Here is a 25844-nt window from a genome sequence, read left to right on the forward strand (position 1 = left end):
ATTTCGTTGGAGAGGTCATGTTTGTGGTTCGTAGCCACACAATGACACGGCTTGTTTTCGTTTACAAAGCTATACGTATAGTTGCCAAATTGTAAATCGCTTTTAGCGAAACATTTAAACCATACTGGTCAATGTATAAAATATGTAGTTCAACTTGTGGACGGCGAGGTTGTCGTGATACGTTTGTGAAATAAAATGTCCAAAAACTATATTTTTTATATTTTGTCGATAAGGAATCTTTGTTCATTAAGTTACTGAGGGTTTTATAAATTAATCAGTAATCAGAGGGAGGGTCCACATCGGACCATCGGCCGTCTCGCACCAGCAAGTGGTTTCTCGCCAATGGCAATACTGTAAGAAGTGCGTTTGTTATTTTCATAACTGTCGTATTGCGCTGTCCTAAGTCATGAAATTTGGATCAAAATATAACAGCTCAAATGGAACTCCTCTACTGGTTGGAGACTGGTGTCTCAATAATGGAACGTAATTGCTATGTTATTTGTATTTGTATTTGTCGTATATACACCAACAGGCAATTCAAAGCCCCAATGATGTCTTAATGGTAAATTTATTGCAAACAATCAAATCGTTAAAACTTTAGATAAAAATAATAACAATACAGTGAAAACAAAACAACAATTAAAAAATCAGCCGAAATTAACGGGTCCGTTGAAGGTTCTGTAAAATCGTAGACGTAGAGTTGGGCGAGACAAATTAAAGTCGAAAGCTGATGCGACTCGGTTGAAGCTCCTTTGTAGGCCAGTAATGGGCCCGTGCATGCTATAATTAGTGCGTCGAAATGGCAATCGGAGCATCAGGTTGTTATGCGTTGTTCGAGGTGCGACATTTATGTTAACTTGCTCCAAGATGGCTGGGCAATCCAGATGACCTCGCAAAGTATCAGCAACGAATAAAGCCCTTGCTATATTCCTTAGAACAAGCGGGGGTTACAAACTAATCAGCTGGCACCGGCTTTCGTAACTTGGCAAACGGACGGGATCTCTCCACGGCAACCTACGAAGCGCAAAATGTAAAAAGCATCGTTTCATGGACTCAATTCTCTCAACACCGTTGTTATAGTTTGGGTTCTAAACTTCAGCAGTACTCCAGAATTGACCGCGACAACGAGCTGTACAGTGCTTTAAGACAATAAATGTCTGTAAATTTTTTTGCTAACTGTATAGGAGATGTGCTGTTTAAACGTAAGTTGCGAGTCTAGTATCACTCCTAGATCCTTCACCTGACTAACGCGTTCAATTTCAGTATCCAGTAGAAGATAGTTAAAACAAACCGGGTTTTTTTTCGTGAGAACGATATCACCGAGCACTTCTTTGGATTTAAGGTTTCAAACTATCGTTGGAGTAATATAAATCTTCAGTAGAGCGGACGAGAAGAAACATCTTGAGATCGTCTGCGAAGGACAGGCGTGGAATCTTCAGAACTAGATGAACGTCGTTGAAGTAAAGCAGAAACATCAGCGGTCCCAAGTGACTTCCCTGGGGTACTCCTGACGTAGAAGTAAATGTGGATGCCTGACGATCTCCAATGACAACCACTATTTCTCGACCTGAAAGGTAGGATCGAAACAACTGCAACAGACTACCGTTAATTCCAAATCTCTCCATTTTAACAATTTTTATGTCATGGTTCACTTTGTCAAAAGCGGCAGATAGGTCTGTGTAGATAACATCGGTTTGAGCGCGACGTTCCATACTCTCTGTTATGTAGGATGTTAGGCAAAGCAGGTTAGTCGTTGTCGAACGCCGAGACGTGAAGCCATGTTGATCGTCACTTAGGTACTGCTTGCAGTGAGCCTGAAGAGGTTCCATAATCACTAGCTCGAACAACTTCGAGACAGCACTCAATGAAGTAATTCCCCGGTAATTATTGACGTCTCGCTTATTATTATTTAAATTATTGCACTTTAATTTGTTTACCGAGTGGTTTGCCCATTTAAAAGTTATCGGTATTGGTATTTTCAAGGAAGAAACGTGAATATCTCCACACATACTAGCGATATCGAGGTTTCGTCTTCGGCAAAGTACCGTAAAACGGGGGAACATTGATCAATTTTTTTTACAATTTTTCGAATAACTTTCTTCAGATCAGGTAGACATAACTGCTTGCATTTTCAAAACAACTACTGGTACCCAGGCCCGACGAGAGGGGGGGTCAGGGGGGGCAACTACCCTGGGGCCCGGGTCTGTTTTGGGGTCCCGCATTTTTAACTGAATTAAATTTATTTTAATTTAATTGTTGAAGTTTATTGTTTCTGTCGACACTGCAAATATATTAGAGGTGTGCGCCGATGCATTTTTAATCGGCGGCGGCGTAAGCGACATTTTTGGCCGGCGGCGGCGGCGTTGGCGGCGTCACGCCGTTGGACCCTATCGGCGGCGGCGCGCCGGCGTGTGTCGGCGTGACGAATATTGACGCCTAGGTAACTAAAAAAAATTCTTAACAGTACAATTCCTTTCCCAAATTTTCGGTTGTTATTGTAACAGACTTCACAGCACATACAAACAAACGTTTCAGTTTGAAGAAAATCTAAAAAAAAAAGATGGGTGGGTAATGTCTGCGACATAACCGGAGAGATGTAGAATACATAAGGAACACGTTCTTCAAATATGTTGATACTCATTAGGATTTTCGGACAAAATCTGATTTGGGCGAGGAATATTTCAAATTATTCTTTACAAAAATGATGGTGGTCCTGAAAAGGACCGGTTTTGTTGGCGTTGTTGGCCTTGGTGAGGGAGATGGCTAACGATGAAATTAATTGTTAGCATGAGGAAGTCGCGTAGTACTGGCCAATGGAAGAACAGATAATAATTGATTCCTGAAAATCAATTTTTCTTTATTCATGTAAATTATACATACTTACAAATCTAACAGAAGATTCCTGATCATATTTCTGAATCATTAGTGCGAACATTGTGTAATTTGGTTAAGTACAATGAAAGTTACAAACTTTCCAAACTCGACCTTCTGTTCATTCAGAAATATTGAAAAGGGGTGTCGTGGTCACAATAAAAAAAAGATGGGTGGGTAATGTCTGTCACATAACCGGAGCGTCGTGATTTCAATTCGAGACGTTAATTTAAATCTAATAATATTCAACAGAATCACGTTAGAATGGGAAATTTTCAAATAATTCTCTATGGTAATAATGGTGGTTCTGAAAAGAACCTTTGGTATCGGCGTTGGTGTTGATGGTGATGCGCTGGATCGTTGGATATTTTTGGCATGATAGTTACGTGCCTGGCGAACTGTTTTGTAGCCTCGAACAAAACGACAAGACTGGCTTCTTCGGGTACCATTACGGCTGAACTTTATAAGCTTAGCTCGACTTTGAAATCCTGCACAATCTCATGAATCAGACACTGGTAGGGCCATTTTGTTTGCTACTAGCACGGAGCTGCACAAAAAATCATTTAATGCAGTTAGTTCACGGGGGCTGCCAAAAAGCTTGAATAGAAGCATGCGACTTCAACGTTTCTCTTAAACACATGCAACAACACATTCGTTTTGGTAATACTGATAATAACAGTAGAAAGGAATGGAAAAGCAGTGCACGAAACGAGCGAGAGGATAATTTAAATTTTTGTTCCTTGTGCAAGCTACTTCTTTCCACCCAACGTATTATGTTGCTTGTTGAAAATTTGCTACACACCTTAAAATAAAAGTTTCAGTTTAACTCTCACTAGAACACAATTGATTGGTCCTGAAAAGAACCGTTGCTTTTATTGTAATTTACGCCCACTCCCACAAACCGACCAAGTAGGCATCACTGGCTTCATTACGGCTGAGTTTTGTAAGCGTAGCTCGACTTTGAAGTAATACACAACCTTACGAACCAGACGCTGGAATGTTAGCCAGCGGATTAGTTGCTCCGTTGCCCTTTAGTTGGGGCGAAATACTAGCATGGCGACAGTTCCTGATCGGTAGTTGGTTGCGATGGGCCACCAGTAGCTGGGGCACTTTTGCGGACCGTCATCATCGCCAACTGCTTTCCTCCGGTGGACTGGCTGCTTGCTAGTGCTTGAACGAATACGAATGATGAGAAAAACCGACCGACCAATATTCATATATGAAAACACGAGAAAGCACTACTATCGCTCTCCCGCTCGTTTTCGTGCCATTCCTGTGCCTTTCCTTTCCGTTCGGCTACCAATACTAGCATAACCAAAACGAATATTCTGTCTTTCCATCGCCTTCAATCTAGTGACCAGTGCTAGCAAACTTGCATGTTCAATTTTTTAATAACAACATTCCAACAATATTTTCAAAGAATGTTGCAGATTTGAAAAGAAGGAAGGAGAAGATTTTCACAAATTTAAATTCTTTTGTTTTATTTGTTAGCGCTGATAAAGGCTATTTAGTTTGCTACTAGCAAGGAGCTGCACAAACAAATCGATTTATGCAGTTAATCAACGGAGGCTGCCAAAAAGTTCGAATAAAAGCATGCGACTAGTGTACTTTGCATGTTCTATATTTTATCAATACTAGAGAGGATCAATAAAATAATTCAAATTGTTATAGCGACATGCAATTGTGGCAACACTGGCCATGAGATGGTGGGGGAACACGCACATTCGTTTTAGTTATGATGGTAGTAGCAGCAGAAAGGAATGGAAAAGCAGTGCACGAAAATGAGCGAGAGAAGATAATTTAAATTCTCTTTCTTTCTTTCCACACATCGTATTTATTATATTGCTTTCTGAAAATTATTTGTTATACACCATAAAATGTAAATTTCAGTTTAACTCTTATTAGAACACAATTAATTGGTCCTGTAAAGAACCGTTTATTGTTTTATTGCGGGAGCATAATTCAGACGCACTCCCCGCGGACACGGTGAGCTAGAAAGCACTATTTTGCATTCTCGAACAAACCGACCAAGTAGGCATCGTTGGCTTCTCGGGGCATCATTACGACTGAGCTTTGTAAGCGTAGCTCGACTTTGCAGTCCTGCACAATCTCACGACCCAGACGCTGGAACGATAGCCTACTCTGTTGCCCTTTAGTTGGGGCGAAATTCTTGCAGGGCGACAGTTCCGATGAGTCACCAGTAGCTGGGGCACTTTTTCCGTCCGTCGCTATTGCCAACTGCTTTCCTTCGGTGGACTGGCTGCTTGCTAGTGCTTGAACGAATACGAATGATGAGAAAAACCGAACGACCAATATTCATATACGAGAAAGCACTACTATCGCTCTCTCGCTCGTTTTCGTGCCATTCCTGCGCCTTTCCTTTCCGTTCGGCTACCAATACTAGCATAACCAAAACGAATATTCTGTCTTTCCATCGCCTTCAATCTAGTGGCCAGTGCTAGCAAACTTGCATGTTCAGTTTTTCAATAACAACATTCAAACAATATTTTCAAAGAATGTTGCAGATTTGAAAAGAAGGAAGGAAAAGATTTTCACAAATTTAAATTCTTTTGTTTTATTTGTTAGCGCTGATAAAGGCTATTTAGTTTGCTACTAGCAAGGAGCTGCACAAACAAATCGATTTATGCAGTTAATCAACGGAGGCTGCCAAAAAGTTCGAATAAAAGCATGCGACTAGTGTACTTTGCACGTTCTATATTTTATCAATACTAGAGAGGATCAATAAAATAATTCAAATTGTAATAGCGACATGCAATTGTGGCAACACTGGTCATGAGATGGTGGGGGAACACGCACATTCGTTTTAGTTATGATGGTAGTAGCAGCAGAAAGGAATGGAAAAGCAGTGCACGAAAACGAGCGAGAGGATAATTTAAATTCTCTTTCTTTCTTTCCACACATCGTATTTCTTATATTGCTTTCTGAAAATTACTTGTTATACACCATAAAATGTAAATTTCAGTTTAATTCTTATTAGAACACAATTAATTGGTCCTGTAAAGAACCGTTTATTGTTTTATTGCGGGAGCATAATTCAGACGCACTCCCCGCGGACACGGTGAGCTAGAAAGCACTATTTTGCATTCTCGAACAAACCGACCAAGTAGGCATCGTTGGCTTCTCGGGGCATCATTACGACTGAGCTTTGTAAGCGTAGCTCGACTTTGCAGTCCTGCACAATCTCACGACCCAGACGCTGGAACGATAGCCTACTCTGTTGCCCTTTAGTTGGGGCGAAATTCTTGCAGGGCGACAGTTCCTGATCGGGTTGCGATGAGTCACCAGTAGCTGGGGCACTTTTTCCGCCGTCGTCATCGCCGACTGCTTTTCTTCGGTGGACTGGCTGCTTGCTAGTGCTTGAACGAATACGAACGATGAGAAAAACCGACCGACAGATATTTATATAATCGCGCTAATATGCACTACTATCGCTTTCTCCCTCGTTCTCGTGCCGTGCATGAGCCTTTCCTTTCCGTCCGGCTTCTAATGGCCTAACCAAAGGAATATGCCGTCTTTCCCCCACCAAGTGCTCTCGTCAAGCAACCCAATGCGAATAACCATACGAACAAACATGTAGTGGACCTATATATAAACTTTTCATTATTTTATTGTTCGGTTGGTCTACCATAACGACGGCTCTGTGCGGGATGGGCTGAAAATTTTCACTTTTCCGAGTCGTTTTCGAAAGATTTTTCAAAACGCATTTTTTTGTTATTAGTACATGTTATACATACTTCAAATTTTAATACAGCATAGAGGAACATATTTGCAACAAATTGGCCTAAAAATCAAATCATTCTGTTAAGTATGATAAAAGTTATTAACGTTCAAAATCTGACGCGGCGCCGCAGCCGATATTTTGAAACGGGACCCCTATATTGAAACCTTAAATGTATTCTACATTAAAATCATCGCCCACGATGTACTAGCGACATCTGTTGAACACATTGCACAAAACGTAATTCCCGCAACCATATAATTTTTTTTTTCAACTTATGCTCCAATAGTGACCACCCTGCTTGCCAAATGCAAGATAATAAATGAAAGGTGGAACTATTTTTACAGTTGTAAAATTTGAAGAACGAAATAGAAAAATTGGCGATGTCGCATACTACGACTTCGCATGAAATAATGATTGCAATGGACAAATTTGAAGAATGCAGAGTAACGACTGTATTTCAATGACGCATAATAATTATTTATTGTTTTATATTTGGGAAATTAGGCAACGGTAAAACATTTTTTGTTTTGCTTGAGGAAATTAATTGTTGTCGTTTCATTGTTTTTTGTTTCTATTTAGTCATCTTTACCGTAAGCCCGGGGACAATTGACAGCTCCCATATATTGAATTCATAAGCAAATTTTGGGGTGATTTGGTGATGTCATCGCGGCTCGAATGGAGCAAAATTTGAAAAAGGAGCATCCTATTTATTATTTTCCATATCTGTGGAAAATAATCAATTTAAGCATTTGTACCATTTCTTTTTGCTGCTAGAATTCTAATAAAAACACAAATTCTATTCAAATCGAATGGTTAAGCTTGGTGGTGATGTACTTTCATTGGCCAAAATGTTTTTCATTTACATTTGTCGAGATAAAAAGCACCAATGATTTAACGGTTTCAAACTTCACACAACAAGAAAACCAAAACATGTTTAGGAGGGAAGAGAGCCGGTTGTTAAATACAACGACTTCCAGCTAAATATATAATAAGATTTATGTAACTTTGCTGACGGTTTTCAGTTAGGGATAAATTTATTCTCTAATAATAGTTTTCTCTATTCACATTTTGGAATAAGCTTTTTCTAAATGTTGTTCTAGCCGCATTGATGGCGTTCATAACACACGTAACGAAACACGCTTTTCTCTTGAAACTTTTTCGTTTCGTTGTTCGTGGCACTCATAGAGAGAAGGCATACTAGCGCCACCATCAAATCGGTGGTGCATATATGAAACAAGAACTATCTGTCAAGTTGTCCCTGGGTTATTTACCGTCGCTCTTGTAGAATCCCGCAGATATCAGGAACCCTAACACGAGGCGTTATTATTGGCATTACTGCGCAGAAATGTCACTTTTAATGATCGTGTAAGGACACCTTTCAAGGTAGACACATTACTTCATTTTCCAGGCTGGTGTTTACTTTTACTTCTTGTAAGTACAAAATCGCCAATGATAAGGAATACGATTCCCTGGCGCTACATTTTCTTACAACGTACGGTCTGCTTCTATCTTGAGTGCAAAGTATCCTCGATTTGCTGGAATAATACAGATCTACACCCTGACGAAACCTAAATATACAGTTACTATCAATCATAATCATTCCACGACTTGACGTGTTAGCTCCTGTTAGGTTGAAACTGATCACTAAACAAGTCTTATTGAAAATGGTCTGAGCGTTCTCTAGTTTTTGTAGCACCAACGAATTCTAATCCATTGCATACATTCGATACACCGAATCAATTAAATTACTAACGTCCGGTTATGTGCTTACTCGCCGATCGGCATCGTGTTGTAACTTAAGAAATGGTTGTGAACAACTTCCACCTTGGGCACTTCGACAAGAATGAATTTCACATTTCCGGCCCATATTGTTTGTTTTGGTTTGCATGAGATTAAAAAGACCGTAACGTTTTCGGGTGGGTGCGGAAACTAAGTAACGCAATTAGCTCTGTGTCAAAATCTCACTAACGCCACCGATTTGTAATTGAAATCGACCGTTTTTTCTACGAGTGATGAAAATTCATCTCGTGTTACGTCTTATTTGTCTGTGATACCGGGCTGGTGCAACTGACACTGAAAATCTTTCTTGAGTGAGGCTAGATCACACGATGAATAGTTTATGAGACTAGAAATCTTACCCTCTGCATCGCCACATCTGTGCACCAGCGTCGCGAAAAGTCAAGATCACTTTGCTCAACTATTCTTCGGGAAAAAAATTTAAAATAGGTGACGATTCAATCAATTATAAATAAACCTCGTATTGAAAATAAATTTTGTGTTTTCACAAAACTAGTTCACGTAAAAAAAGACATTATACTGAAATGTTTAGTAGGTGGTTGTGTCTGAATATGTTTAATATTTTTATGATTCTAATTCATAACTCGATGAAACATTGATTTGTATTAACTTTATTGACTAAAACAGTCAAGAATTGAACGACGTGCAACGATTTTCGTAAATTCTCGTCGTGTTATCGTGATATTTTAGTCTTGAGCTTACCGTTGGATTTTTTACACAGAGTCACGTGTCTTATAGTTTTCTAAATTATTTCACGGACATGAATTTTGGGCTAGGTAATGTATTTTGCTCAGCGGAGTTTCATTTAATTCCGAACATTTCTCTGAATTTTAACAAAGGAATAACAGGGTTACAGGTCCTAGTAATGTCTTTGTATCTAATGCTCGTGCCTATGAGACTGGTTGCTAGCAGTTGTACACAATAGCTCACATAGAAATTTCAAAACCAAAAGCAGAGCGAATAATCCATGAATGATAGTCTGAGTTCCTTGTAATTGCTTACGTAAGTTTAATAAGATTATGTGGAAAATTAATTACTTCATGAATTACATCATGAACAGTTTCACGAACTCGACTGATGAATCGTGTGTAGCATATTAGAAATTAAGAATCGGTTAAAAAATCAATGAATAATACACTGCGTTCCAGTGAAATTGATTACGTGCAAAGATTAGGATCAGGCACATAATTGTAAATTTCAGGCACATATATCTTGAAAGTGGAAGTTTTTTTTTTTAATTTGTGGACCATTTCACGCACACGAATGGTGAATTGAAACTTATATGCTCACAATCATAACCAGTTGACGAAGCAAGAATGGATCTTTGAATTATATAACGAGTGTCGTGTAATGGTTTTCGAGAAAATATCAAGATTATTTTAATTTTGTAATCCAATTGACGACCACTAATACCAAATAATGATCAAGATGTGATAAATCATCAATCAGTTAACGTCGTATATTAGGCCCATGGACAATGTTCCTAGATTTGTGGATAAAATTATGAGTCAACAATTTTAGAGTTCGCGAACTGTCGGCGCGGGAAAAATGCATCGGCGGCGCGCCGCCGATCTACCGTTCGGCGTCGGCGTACGTTAAAAATTACCGGCGGCGGCGGCGTGGCGCGGCGGCGCACAGGTCTAAAATATATTATATAACTACGTTCCAATCGTTCCAATGCACAGTGGTTCCATTCCTTAAGGGAGGCGGTCAAAAATCTATTCAATGCAAATTTTGATACAAAACTACATTTCTATAGTAAATTTGGGTCGCTGAATTCAAATTTCGTAATAAAAAAGCGATTATATCCACCCAACAGTGTGATGCGGCCTTTCTTATTACATTAAGGTTCACATTAATTTTTTTTGTTCCAGATTTTTTTTTGCATCGAATAGTACAAGTTGTGTAGCGCTGCTAAAAAAAAGATTAGTTATTCATTGGAAGTTCTCTAAATTGTAACTTTGGCACCTGAACGCAAATATTATGATATCGTTTTTGGTGAGCACGATATCTCGTGAACCAACTTACAGACCAATCTGCAAATGTTGTTCGTAATTATTATAGCAAGATAACGAAAGAATTTCAAATAAATCGTGCATTTTTTCCTTTAAAATTATGGTTTTCGTGAATATAAATTGTGTTTTTCTACAATAAAAATTATCCCATAATCAAAAAACCTCCGTTAGAGTACCAGCTATTTTAAAATGGAGAAACGAGAAATAGCTTATGATTTCAAGTTTATTCGTAAATATTAATTGCATTGGGCTTTTTAGCGCACTTGAGAACGTAGTTGCAATACGAAGTGGAGTGAGACATTTGCTTCGTACATTGAATATTCCGGAACGACATGTGTTTGAAAGAAAAATGTCAAATAAATCAATACAACTCAAGTTCTAATGATTCGATTAATTAGAAAATTTGGGAAAATAAATATTAAGCTATATAGTTTCGATATCAGTAGTAGTTATTAACGTAATATAATTTGACAATGTGATATACAGTTTTTCGTCTTGCATTATCTCGTTAAACATATGCAACATCTTAGATTCTCTAAGCAGTCTGGGCGCAGAGATGCGCAGCTGAATCCTAGTTTAAGTGAAACTGGACTGCCTAACGACCATTTTGAAAAGAAGTTCGGTAAGGATATCGAGGGACAAAGTTAGTTAAAGTCATATTGAAAATTTTTAGGTTAATTTTTCTATTACATATACAAATAAACCCATTTTTCAGCTCTCTTTACACTCCAAAAATCGAAATTTATCATTCAATACACAGCAAATAGTAGCGTTATCTAAAAAAAATATGAATATTAAAGATTACAGATGAACAAAAACATTTTTCTGGCAAGCAATCGATTATCGATATTATTTACATTATCGGTAAATAACGAACCACCCTATGAATTCTTCTATATACGAAGAAAACCAGTTCATTTTTGACAAAATTTATCATGAAACTATAGTATATACATCCAGAACGATGTAATCACAAGATAAAAACACACCTTTGCCGAAATATTTTTTTTGTATTATTGGCCTATGGGGGGACCACTGTGCAATGGTTTTTGAAGTACGTGAACGTAACCAATTAGATTCATTTAACAGTGCAATTGAACCATTCTGGTTTCATTTATCGCAATTGTTTGTCAAAGTGTACAGTATAAAGTTGTATACAATTTATCATATTCTTAGCTAACTGTTACTAATAAAAGTTGGATATTTTCGGAATGGGGTTGACGAGTACATGACGAAAATCTATGAATGAAGCGATTTTGAAAACCAAGATGGCGAATTCTAGTTAAGACATCTCTATAAGGGATCATCCATAAATGACGTAGCATTATATGGGGGAGGGGGAGTATTGTATTTTGTGATGATGTGTGACGACAGGGAGGTAGTGGGTCAGGTCATGCGACGTAGCTTTTTTAAAGGGGAATAACTAACATCGTTTTTTTTTTTTTTATTTTACGTTGACAAGGGGAGGGGGGAATTACCGTCAAGCTACGTAATTACCAGGGGGTGGTACTTAGAGGTTTGTGTAGAGATATAGGTATATTGATTTGTGATGCGGATGATATGATTATAGAAAACTTTTCTCAACCAGAAGACGCTATATTGGCCTTCAAAAGGGCATCGCTCATCTATTCGTCAAACCTGCTTAAAAATACCCTCATAGTTTATACAGATATTGTTCGAAATAGCTCCAAAGTACCATTTCTATCATCTACTCGTCAAGCCCGTTTCAAAAATTCCCAAAATGTTGGGGTTATCGAGATTATTGTTCAATCGGAAGTCTCCATCCTGGATTTCAAAAGGTATTAAATTTCCATTTTCATCATGTACTTGTCATGCCCGTTCCGGAAATACCCATATTGTTAAGGTAATCGATAATGTTACTCAACCAACGAATTTTAATAAGAATGTGAAGTGAACTTTTTTTACGATCTAAATCCCAAAAAACGAACTAATTCAATTTACGAACCTTTGGCTTAGTTCGTAAATGGAGGTTCCAGTGTACACATTTGATGCAGAAAAATGTGGGAATTGAACTAGATACTTATTCTACCTATTAGTATTCACCAAAAGTTGAAACTCTTTCTCTCACAACTCTCTGTCTCAGTCTTTCTAACAGCAGACTTCGCTGTTGGATCACAGTCATCGCATTCAGAATGTTTTCTCTCTGAATGTCAGCGCAAATGTAACATGATTCCAAAACCGATTTTACCATGTTCAGAAACCAATAAAGAAAATTCGTTCAGGTCATAGTGACAACTGCAATAGCTGCATCCAGTTCCTCAAAATCAACAACATGTACCAACAACAAGAAACAAGGTAGCATCAGTAACGCGAAATTTCACATCCAGTTGCCTATTTCTGAATAATTTGCTGAATTCAACATTCAGTTTCAATGCTTCCCTCATTAATTCACTGCCAAACTGACCGAAGCATTCATTTGTTATTATGTGGACAGTTTGAAGGCAGTTTTTTTTACATTTTCGAGCATAACTGAACTGCATAATCTATATCTGGTGCACTTTTGCTTGATGATCTCAGAGCTAGTATAGAAACAAAATTCAGTTTGCTCCTGAAACCGAATATATGCGTTGTACCGAAAAAGCGAAGAACGAGGGAAACAAACAAACCTTCGATTCATCGCGGCGGACATGAATTGAATTTTGTTTCTCTTTCAAGCTCACAAAGGGATGTCAATTTTTCTACGCTCGGATTCTGGGCAGCATTAACGATGGTAGCATTAACGTGCGTCAAGGGAGCATGAACGATGGCGATATGGACTGTATGGCAATGCCGCAAAAAAGGTTTCCAATCGCAATGGCAATCGGACGCAAGTAATTCTAATGGCCAGCCACAAATATTCCTTTATTATTTTAATTTTTTCCATCTATTACTTATTTAAAATACTGACGACTCTGTTAAGCTAACGCATTGAATCGTGTCAAATAAACAATATTCATAAAAAATAGTTTAATTGAAACGGTTGCATGCGTATAGTTTCTCTAATCGATATTGAAATAAGAAGTCATATATGGTAGGGCCCGTCAGTACTTCAAACCCCGGGGCCCGGCGCGGCTCTCGACGGCCCTGCTGGTACCCATAGATTGAAAACGTCCAAATTGTTTGATAATTCATTTCGTTTTGCTATGAAAATAAAATAAATTTGTTGTAAATTTTCGTTAGTTGTTTTCGGGGTAACTTTGATCAGCAAAATATGTGTATCGAAATAAGAAATAACGCTCCAATTTTTGTGTAAATTGCATATCTGCAGGCGATTTTATGGCTCGATTTTGTATCGTCTCGTGAGAAAACAAAATTGCCTGAAGGATACGGCCGACTTTTATCGAACTTTTTCGGGAAAATAGTTTAAATTAAATAATTACCAGTAAAAATCTCGGATTTTTTAGATAAAATATTGGACAAAAATATTTAAGGTTTCTAAAAAAGTGATTCAGTTCAGTTCAGTTGAAGTTGATTGATTTCATTAATATTTAAGGAATTGTTTGAACAGATTGAAACGATGCGTGAAATTTGTATCATTTTCAATTTGAATTTATGTTCATAAAAGGTACATTAAATGGCAATATAATCATTGCCGGTAGATGCTGAACATGTTTAGAATATGGTTTGTATTTTGTTTCGATGATTTTGTTAGAGGGAATCATCTTATCGTACGTAACTGAAAAATGACCCATTTGATCAAACTTACCCCAGTGATCAAAGATACCCCGTTTTACGGTAATGCAGTTTAACTGTCTAAACAATGTTCTAGAACATTTATATAATGGAAAAAATCTAAAAGAAAACTAACGATGAAAAACTGTTTTTAAGGGGCCTTTCACAAATAATGCCCTATATCTCAAAAATCTTAAAAGCTAGATAGTTCGAGTCTTCGAATAAGATATTTGCAATGAGCTTCTCCACTACTTTGCTGAAGTAAGTATTTGTCTATCTGAATTATCGAAGAAAATAAATTTCGGATTCGGGGATTAATCAACCCTTATTTGCTCTTTGGGACCACTGTGCACTGTGGAATTGTACAACACCAACAGTTCTCAATGGGAAAAAATGTATCGAAAACGCTAATTTCGTAAAAGGCTGAATAAAGGTAACCAAAAAGATGTTTTTGCCTTTCTCATGTAGAAAGGTTATGCAATCACTCTAAAAAATGTCAACCTAATCCCAACCCGGCGGGCCGAGTGTCATATGCCATTCATCTCAGTTCGTCGAGATTGGAAAATGTCTGTGTGTATGTATGTGTGTATGTAGAAAAAAATTGTCTCCTCTATTTCTCAGAGAGCTGGACCGATTTGCACAAACAAATGAATGGTACAACCTTCCCATCAGCAGCTATAGAATTTTTTATTGATTGGACTTCCGGTTCCGGAGTTACGGGTTAAATAGTTCGACCGCACATCAAATTCCCATATAAACTGAAATGAAAAATTCCCAAAGGGGGGAGTAACGGAAAATTTCAAAAACTGATTTGCATTTTTGATGCCAAATGACTTTGAAATGCATAAAACGTTGAGATTTGATGAAACCTCGAAAAAATTTTTTTGACGAAAATTGACTTTTTTGGACTTTGGCATATTTTTGGTTTTTTCATGTAGAAAGGTTATGCAATCACTCTAAAAATCGTCAACCTAATCCCGAGCTATATAGGCCTAGGTAGGAGTATGCAATGAGGGTTGCTACTTTAAAATTACAACTAGTTTAAAATTTCTTAACAAGTTGGAAATTTTCGACAGGGTCCGGACCCCCTGGATCTTCCTCCTTGATCCACCGCTGGTTTCAAGCGATGTTTCAGTGTCGACACATAGTATCTTAAGATCTTGGCTGTCGATCCATTGTATGTATGTGCAAATCGTACTGAATATGTAACATACATTTCCTTCATTGTATTGAACATAACCAGCCATGGAATCGTAGTTTGGACAAATGAGAAAGGCACAATTGCACCAGTTGGTGGACTAAAACAGGTTTTTGTATGTAAAAAGGTTGAAAAAATTGATTGTTGATATTTACAACGACCGCACGGTACGCTATTATGCTCTAATTCCCTTTTTGCTTAAAGTGATATTCTAGAAAAAAAAAGTTGAATACGCCTGACCAAAGTTAGTATTTCTTATGTAAGAGTATCGATTGAAGATGGAACGTGTATACCCATTTTACCACAATTCTTCGCACAACTTTAGTTTGAAATCAATCTTGGCTCTATACTTCTGTAAAAAAACTATAGGCGGCTGATCAGAAAGTGCTAATTCTTGCCAAGTTCAGGTTATCGTTTGAAAATCAATAGAATGACCGTCCGAAACGTGTGTACTAGAGATGGTCGGGTTTTTGGACCCGAAACCCGGACGCGACCCGAACCCGACGGGTTTCGGGTCGGGTTCGGGTTCTATAAATTTAAGCTTCTCGGGTTCGGGTCGGGTTCCGGGTTTTCAAAATTTGGAAATCTCGGGTTCGGGTCGGGTCCGGGTTTTTGCAATTTTGAACTTTCGGGCTCGGGTCGGGTTCGGGTTTTTCAAATTAGAAATGATCGGGGTCGAGTCGGGTTCGGGTTTTGAACGAAACAACCCAACCATTTCTTGATGCAGTTGGCGTCTGTACACAAAACCCAGTCTCTTTTTGTAGTAGTGTATTATACTTCTTGGTACGAATGGATGACACATATAACCGTACTAAATGTTAGCACATTTGAATCGCTAGAATTCGTCGTTGTTTTCTGGTGCTCAAATATTGTATTTTTTCATTCTTGTATAAAATTCCCTCTCTTCAGATTTGCAAGCTACTCGAATTATTTTATTTTTTAAACGAACATTCATTTTAGAGTATTCAACAATACGTTTCAAATCTAAAATGTTTTTGCAATTTATTTTTCATGATAATTAGTAACAAACCAAGTCCACAGAAATTTCTCGGAAAATATTGGTTCAACTTTCTATTATAAATTTCGATAGGTACTTTAAAACTGATTCTTAGGCCGCGGTTAGAGTAAACGCGTGAAACTCGGCTAAAGCCTACAGCAAATCGTATCTACAGCAAAGCGAGTGAAAATCTAAGGGAAGTAGAGACAATAAATATCTATCTATTGATCCGCTCCTGATTGGTCGTTTTGACAGCCGCGAGAAATCGAATAGTGGGTGTCGCGAGTATACTGAATAGTAGTACTTTTTGCTACATATTGAATTATAATTGATTTAACTACGTATATTATAAATAGAAACATGAATTAAAATGATAATTAAATTTCAAGGCAGCACGATTTGTATATTCTTGGCATAGATGCGATCCACGAGATGCTTTTCAACCATTGACTACAAAGACAAATTCCCATATATTGAACTCACAGATTGTCAGATTGTCCCCGGGCTGGGCCGTTGCATGATCCGGATTTCTTCATGAAAATATATGAATTTCCACGCTCTTGAAGAATTAATCGAAAATTGTGTGTTCTGTTGAAGCCATTGACGGATTTTTTAAAGTTTGGAGTCGTTCCGAAAGCTCCGTTGGAGATGTCGAAGCATCTTTACTGGCGCGCTTACCGTATAATCTGAAGCATAATATAATTTAGATACCCCGTCATAGATAGTCCTAACGCTAATGATGTGACATAAAAAACGCGTCAGAGAATCTTGATTGACACCCTTCGACACAAGTTTGACCGTTCCAACCAGTAATAAATTATACAAATCTGCCTTTTCAAGAATGGTTTTTGATAAAGAATTAGAAATTTTGGTTAAGTGCGACGGGCAAGGTTGTTTGAAACTGTCACCATTAAGCTTTTTGTTTCCCCTTGAGTTAGCCACCGATTTATCCTGATTTCCGATTAAGATATCGACGATTTATAAGTTTCTCAGAACATTACAAAGTCGATGTTCAATAATAGTCAATATAAATGCGAATTCTACTCGCCAGTAATTCGTTTTGCCATAGACAGATATAACTCAATGATTCGAATGATTCTACTACTCTTAGATGAGCCTTGGGACCAGCTCGGGTGCCTAAAATTAGAAATCTTCGAGATCTTTGGTTGATTCTCCGTACTAGCAAGTTGGGTTTCTCAAATTTTAAATTTTCGGGTCGGGTTCGGGTTTTCAAATTTTAAAATTCTCCGGATCGGGTCGGGTTCGGGTTTTACAAAATTTTTATTCTCGGGTACGGGTCGGGTCCGGGTTTTTCAATTTTAAAATTTTCGGGCTCGGGTCGGGTTCGGGTTTTTCAAATTTTATAATTTCGGGCTCGGGTCGGGTTCGGGGTTTTCAATTTTCAAGCTCTCGATTTCGGGTCGGGTTCGGGTTCGAAAAAATTGAAACCAGACCATCTCTAGTGTGTACCCGTCTTACCCCAATTTCTTCCGTAACTCAGGTATAAAGTCAAACAAGGCTCCACGTTTCTGAAAGAGGCTAAATTCGGCTGACCAAAAGTAATAATTCTTGGGAAAAAATTCCGCGGAAGCGATTAAAGATAGTTAGAATGACCGTACAAAGCGTGTGTACCCGTTTTACCCCAATTCTTTCCATAATACAAGTGTGAAGTTAAACTTGGTTGTACTTCTCGGAAAGAGGCACAATGCGGATGATCAAAAGTAGTAATTCTTATGTAAAAAAAATCGGGGAATCGATAGTGGGTACAAGACCTAACCTAAATTAAGTTGAATATTTTACCTCCTCATGCGCTGATTGGTTTAATCCCATTTTATTGCATTATCAAACTCGGGTTATCGGAAGAATTGGAGTAAAACGGTATACACACATTTCGAAAGGACATTCTTACTATCTGAAATCAATTCCTTGGACTTTTCAACATAAGCAATACATCTATTGATCAACCTCATTAAGACTCTTTCCGAACTATATTACCATGTTGTACCCTTTTGAGTTTTAAGATGAATTGTGGTAAAACGAGTTCACCTCTTTCGTGCGGTAATCCAATTTATCTACAATCGATTCCTTGAACTGTTTTTCATAAGAAACACTACTTTTGATCAGCATTAAACCTGCTTCCGAGACGTTAAGTAAAGTTACGCTAAATACGTTAGGGTAAAATGGATTAAAACATTTTATGCAGACAACCTTATTATCCTTGGACTATAGAATCCTTGAACTTTTTGCATAAGAACCACTAAATATGATAGCCCGTACTCAGCTTTCTTCCAAGTTATATACCCAGTATTAAAAAATATATAAACAAAAAGAGGAATTTGGAAAAAAACAAGCATGATAGCTTACTTTACGGTCATTTTAGGTACCTGCAATTGAATCCCCAGACACTTTTACGTAAGGAGTTTCGATAAGCGTACTTATCCTTCTATCAAACTATTGAACGAAGTTGTGTTTTTTGATACTTTTTTCCCCTTGTGCAGTGGTGGTGTAAATCAGTTGAAGGCCTGATTTAGTGTTTAATGCCTAAAGGGACCTTCCATAAATGACGTAGTATCTTTTGAGTGATTTTTAACACCCCCCTTCCCCATCGTAGCATTTCGTCACAAACCTATAAATACCCCTGGCAATTGAGAATCTAATGTGACAGATTTTAACAATTTTAAGGTAATCGCGATAAGCTAAGAAGAAAGGTGCTTCTTCAGTTAATTTTGGATCGCTGAATACGAAAACCAAGTCCAACCAACCAATTTTTTCAAAGAAGCATTTTCAAGATTTCTTTGAAAAAGGTGTTTTGGGCACTATTTTAGTTATTTGTCAATATCTTGTTCAAATAGGGTCCGGAGTCGGTTAATTTTCATCATTTTCGGCACAGTTTACTGCCTCCCGGTTATCGAAAGTGTGAATAACGGTGCAATTTAACGCTTATTCAAAGTGAAGTGGCTTATAAAAGCATTTTTCGACATATTTTCGACAGACGCGAGTGGTGACAGTTTGTGAAAATCGAATTCCGGCAAATGAAAAAAATATCTTTTCCTCGCATTACGAGCCGTCGATTCCCGATGCGTGGACAATAAAAGTGCACAAAAAACATCTAGAAACACAGTGTACATTATAAAAATGGTGTAAGATGGTTTTTAGTGAAAAAAATTCGATCCGAAAAGTGAAAAAATATGGCAATAAGAAAAATTGACATTCTCAAATAATTGGCGTTTCACCAGCGACTAGCGACTACCAGGTGTCGCCCAAAATTCTACACCCGAAAAATAGGTGGCAAACCAGCCGGTTGGTGCTCAGCTAATTTCACCGCGTCCCTAGTCACCTATTTTTATTGGGTGTTTCATCGGCGGTGCTATCTTTGAAAATGAGCCGCCTTGGATATTCAACTGTTTTTTACTTTCTTATTTTATTGCAAATGAGTTGAGGTTTTGATTCTTTTATATTCTGGATTGCAGATATTTTCTCGCATGTAAATTTTGGTTGGTCGTTGATGTGATGGCGCTGTAAGGGAACACGTATCTGCCGGTCGGCAAGCTTTCCTTGGACTGAGCAAACTAATTTCTATGTTTGTTTACGGTTTGTTTTACTAACGGAGGAACTGATCCACAGAGCATTCAATGTGCTTAAGGAAAACACATGGCCTTATTTGAGTGGAATGATGACTTCAATCATGTATAAGCTTTGAGAATTGACAATTCGCGAGAGGGATCGGGGACCGGTTGGCAATTACCTTCAGTTATGTCAACACGAAGAATAAGTGTTTTGCTGTCATGTTCATTGGTTAGCTTTCAATTCTATCTCATGCCTCCACGCGAGTCTCAAACTCTTCACAAACAATCCGATATTAGAAATAGGAAATACTTTCGTTGATTTATAACATCTAGAGCTATCATAACTCTTTGTCTGTAGAACGTGTTATCACTCGGTAGTTTGCAACCCAAAAATATATATCGTAGAGAAGGAATAGCGAAATTAGTCTAAATAATGTCGCAATAAATAGTGATCCGGCCGATTACGCAGATAAGATTCCCTTCCCTATTCCCTTCCAAACCACCAACTCCGCGACACCTATGGAAGAGTCTGATGAACCTTCTGTATAAGATTCCTCATTTTATTCAAAAGATCGCCGGGTAAAATCAGCACCGACACGATAGAAACCATGAAAAAATTCGTTGCGTGATTAAATATTATTAAAAAATATAAGCAGTGCTCCTTATAGCCGGCTATCCGGAGTTCAAGTTGATTATTTTGCTAATCGTATTAATACAACAAATGATAAATATCTCACATTCTCAGCAGCCGGCTGCCCAGAACAATTACTACATGATAACGCTATTGGCACACTTACTAACAACTCTCCCCTTCCCGTGATACATGTGGAGATGCAGAGGATTCCTCGGTCTCTAGTAGCAACATGTATCGGACTAACATTCCTACCTTTCCCAGAAGATCTGCATTCGGACGTGGCCGGCGTCGGTATTGATCAGCATGCAGGGATCAGAATAGATTGTACAATGTGGCTCATCATGTTATTCCCAAAGCATGTTGTTCCAATGAACAATTTGCAACCTAATTTGATTCTGGTCAATAACGGAGTAGCAACTACGGGCGATCTCTTATGCTTATGCTTAACCTATAAATACCCCTGGCAATTACGTAGTTTGACGATAACCCTCCCCCTTGCCCGTATTTTTTTTTAAATAAAGAACGATGTTAGTTAGATAAAACGGGTAAGATTGTCGTGACATCAGGTCAACCCCCATTCCCCTTTAAAAAAGCTACGTAGCATGACCCCCTACCCCCTTGTCGCCACGCATCATCACAAAATACAAAACTCCCCCTCTCCCATATAATGTTACGTCATTTATGGATGGTCCCAAAGTGACACTACACGGCAATACAGGGAATGATGTTGTGAGAAGAACGCAGCCGATGACGAAAGAAACGTAGGTCGACTAAAAAGTTTGACAAAACATGGGTTACAATCAACAACCGGGAATCTGTTCACAAGTCACACAGGAGTGGCTGCCGGGTGCAAGAACACATAGAGTTATTCTTAAACGGGCAAAGAGCTAGAGATAGCATAACATTAACATTTAGGATGATGGACAAACATGACATCAACCCACGACAAAGTGTGAAAAGCTATTCGAAAGCTGAAAACGGCACCAAACGAGCAAAGTAGACAACAACTAGTAACCGCGCGAACTAGTGTGGATTGTCTAAAGATCAAATGAAACGTTGTCTTTATATTTGACGTCTTGAGTGCAATTGACAAAAAACACGCTATTCCGACACAACATTGCGGTTATTGATTTGAAATCTTGATTCTTTGCGTATAAAGCATCATTATCAGTGTAAAACTGCCGACACTACAAATCCTTCCTAGTTTGAATATAAAACTATCTGCTTATGACAGCATCGCCTTATCAGCGGCATCACCTCGCCAGACTAAATATTCGACCTAACAGAGAAATGTTACCAGGTCACCTCCTGTTTTGTCCCATTGTGCCGCGCGAACGATCGTGTGCGCGTTGTTTTGGTTGCAAGAAAAATAGACGATCGCCTTACCACCCTCACCGTCGCTTCAATCGTACATACCTGCACACTGCAAAAGTATTTTGATGTGGCTCGTCTTGCGTTTGTTTTCGAATTGGAAATCTTTCGATTTTCGCTGGCTTCGTATTGCAGTAATTGCCCAGTGCCCCAACCCTCCTCATTCACACACCACAAACTGTTTGCTTCCGCTGTTGTCGTTTTGATTTCAGAATTGCCTGTACCAATAGGACCTCGTCTTATGCGAGAGATCATGTGGCTCAAGACTTTAGCACCAATTAGCACAACTCTGTAAGAAAGAACCGTCGGTGAAGCAATCGCAACATTCAGGCCCGCAATCGAACATTCGTGTACAGTTAGAGTAGAAAGTACGGGCAAGATGTCTACCACCCATCAATATCACCCACTGCTATTCAGCTGTACAGAAATCACCCACGATCGCGAATAATATCACTGCGTGGCACTTGACTGCGTTCGTAACACACATTCAACGAGTCCTTTTTCCATCTGTTTGCTTATTTTAATTGTCACTGATTGAGGATCGAAGAATGACCTGGCGCTGATTATAATAACGTTGCTGCTGCTGGTGGTTGTGGTGGTGATGATGAAACGAAGCAAACATCCACATCTCTTCGTCCACCAACAGTAACCAGCAATGGGGAATGTGTACTCGCTGCTGACGGTGTAGAAAGAAGACTGGCTCGCGCTGGCTGAGCCTAGGTCGCTGGAAATTACGAAAGGTGGAACGCGTCAAGACGGAGCGATAAACGCCTTAAGAAACAGGTAAGCTGAAAACATCGCACAAGGTACGAAAACATAGGCGCACAGGGTGGCTCTGCTGACGATCGAGTGATCGTTCGGGGTGTGTAGCAGCGAATGGGTGGCGTAATTGAAATGTGATGCCTGTTAGTTGTTGTTTTGTATTTTCGTGTCGAATTTTAGTATTCATTTATATATTGTATCAGCATCAAAAACATTTTTAGCAAGACAATCTTAGTAGTTTCCGAATCGATTGGGGGCTAATCAAATAAAATTATCGAGTTATTATTGGGCAGAATGTAGAATAAAACCTGACAAACTTCAAAAATCTGGTATTTGTGTAACGCAACGTTGCAATGTCTAACCTGGTTAGAACTTGGTGTTTAATCGCTGGATATAATTATTTACGCAACCGTTAGGGTTTCTAGTACTGACCCGTTTTGGTGAGAACCGGTTTTGCGCTACTTGAGGCCTCAGTACCGATAAAATACCAGTACTGGAATATTTTCACAAGGGAAAAAGTTAAAAAAAACACTAGAGTGATATAAAATGTTCAAAAGTATATTTTTATTGGTAAATTTTCATATGCTCCGGTCTATCTTTTAATCTCGCCTGGAGTAGAAGTCAAAATTTACTTCCGTATAGAGAAAAATAAAGTAAGTAGGGTGGGTGCTCCTATAGTTGAGGTGTTCCAATAGTTGCAGTAGTGGGTTATACGCCTAAATAAAGCACCAACCATCAACAAATATTTTTTTATCGGTTCATCGCACTAAAATTATGCGACAATAAAACTGTTATCCTTGAAATTTGCTCAAATAACTACTGAAAAAATTGATTTTCCTCGAATTTTGAGCTCCCTTGCACCTATAGTTGATCTAATATACCTATAGTTGCAAGTCCCACAAGAAATCAATGAGATTTGCAACAATAGGAACCGAAATTAGCGATTGCACCACTATTGGTACATGTGTTCCTATAGTGGTACAAGCGGTTTTGAATACATAAATTGGTTATTAAACCATCTTTATATTTTTCCTATGGAGTAGGAAGATTGAAAGCTTTCGTTTAATGTATTAACATTGTCCATAGGTCTATTCATCGATTTTTTAACAAAAATTTTCCTAAAGTATGCGACTATTGGTACATCCATCCTAATCAATTCCTACTGATTTGTTGCTCTTTCGCTACACAAATTGTATACTATTGTTTTCCCGGCTACGCAGTAAAATGAGAGAGCGGCAGAAGTTAAAAGGTCATTTACTACGAGAATTACCATTGTGACCAATGTCTCTTGTGGGTGATCCCAAAAACAAATCTATTCTAGTGCTAGAAACATATATTTGATAGCTTAACGTAAATAATTTAGAATAAATTGTTAAAATATTCGAATAAAAAGTTAAAATATCTAGTTGCGTACAACACGAGTTTCATTCGTTAATCTTCTAATGCCATATTGCTGGCCAATATTTTCAAACAGGTTCATATAAGTGCGGAATGGTTCGGTAAGTTATATTCCTCATCAGGGCCGCCGAGAGGGGAGGGGGACGGAGTGTTTCCCCCCCCCCCCCCCCGGGCCAGGAATCCGAAAAACCCCAATTTGTCTGCGTGCAGAAATATGCCTCTTTTTTGATTTTGACATTTGCTCTTCAGTTATAAAAGTGTCGTTCAAACAAGAGGAGCAACACAGCAAAATTTTGCTCACGTATCATCTGAATCCAAACTACTTGCACACCGAGTTAGCGAAATCTTTAAAAGTAGCCTAATGAACTGCCACCAGCATAATGCCAACCGGAAGGAAAAAGTGGCCGATATTTTCAAGCATTTGAAGCTATCGAAGTTCACACAGAAATATCTGATTCGGCAGGCTTTCTGTACCTGTGGTTTGAAAAGTGTTATTTTCATTGCAACCGAGAACTTCAACCAGGAAATTGACGTGAAATAGTGCATGAAAAAAGGTTTGCTACGTTTCGTGAAGCAACACGATCGTCCTATGCCGGAGTTTGAATCCAAGAACCCTCCCTACATACTAGAGTAATCGAGGACTATTAGTCCATTGTCAAGCAGAGCCTGAAGAAGACCCATAACTGTTCAAGTAAACTGGCTGTGGCGAACAAAGTGGGCGAGGTGGCTGTTTAGAATTTATTGGCAGTAGTTAAAAGACGCTTAACCAAAGGGTTGATTTAATATTTTTCTGTATTTTATACTGATTGCATAAAATAAAATGCTGTTTCAATAAAAAAAATGATGAGTGGGTAATGTCTAGGACATAACCGGAGTGTCGTGACTACTCGTTTGACTTGTAATTCAAATCGAATGATACTCAATGAAATATGTGGGAATGTTTCAAGTTATTCTTTACAATAATTATGGTGGTTCTGAAAAGAACCTTTGTTGTTGGTGTCTGCGTTGATAGAGGATGCGCTGGATTCTAAGCTCGTTGAGACATTCATGAAATGAAATGAATAAATTTCATATTTTCTTGCTTTGAAATATCAATGATAAAATCTCTCAAAACAACCATCGGAATCTTTTTCGTATCGTACAGAAATGAATCGCGCTTAGCGAAAAACTTGGGGCGGGTAATGTCCGGGACATAACCGCGATGATCATATTCTTAAAATTCTGCTTGTATCTCTTTCAAATGGCTAAATTTTACGCATTAAGTTCGATTCACCGGGCTCAGCGGAATTTTCCTGGCGATCCCGTTCGTTAATCTATTCAGTAAAACAATTTTATTACCGAGTTCTTCGCATTGAATACAGGTCAATAATTTCATATGATTTCACCAAGCAAACAATGTACTTGTATGACAGGTGAGAGTGTTTTGAAGTGGTTTTAGTGAAGGTAACAACATAAAATCATGTATTGGACATTTTACAATGATTCTCCTTAACCCCGCAAAACCACGGGGTTGGCAGCAGAGGGTTAAGTTGTTGGGAAGAGATGACAGTTATTATATGATATCTAAAAATATAAAATTGTTCTATAAATTGCGAAGTTATTGCCGTGTTAACCTGAAACTTTGTCATTTCATTCATATAGGAACAATCATTGCAATTATGTCAATTTATGCTTTGCAAGATTTGAAATAACTTGATGTGGTCACGACAACCCTGTTATGTCACATACATTACCAACCCATCTTTTTCCATTTTGCATTCGTCCTAATAAGGACGGTTTGTAGATAACCATGGTGATACAAGACAAGAATCTTTTGAAACG

At 38.3% G+C, this 25844-nt stretch overlaps 1 protein-coding gene across 4 annotated transcripts in view; it reads right to left on the reverse strand.

Moving 5' to 3' along the window:
- LOC131689074 (synaptic vesicle 2-related protein) overlaps positions 1 to 22548 on the reverse strand; it is a 36718-nt gene extending 14170 nt beyond the window's left edge. For 2 of the 4 annotated variants that reach the window (XM_058973867.1, XM_058973865.1), the window contains exon 1: positions 21909 to 22409. The gene's annotated coding sequence lies outside the window, so the exon portion shown is untranslated. The other 2 variants (XM_058973866.1, XM_058973868.1) reach the window with 2 other exon arrangements.
- Positions 22549 to 25844: the final 3296 nt, after the last annotated feature.

The sequence above is a fragment of the Topomyia yanbarensis genome, chromosome 3 (assembly GCF_030247195.1).
Source record: "Topomyia yanbarensis strain Yona2022 chromosome 3, ASM3024719v1, whole genome shotgun sequence".
NCBI lineage: Eukaryota > Metazoa > Arthropoda > Insecta > Diptera > Culicidae > Topomyia > Topomyia yanbarensis.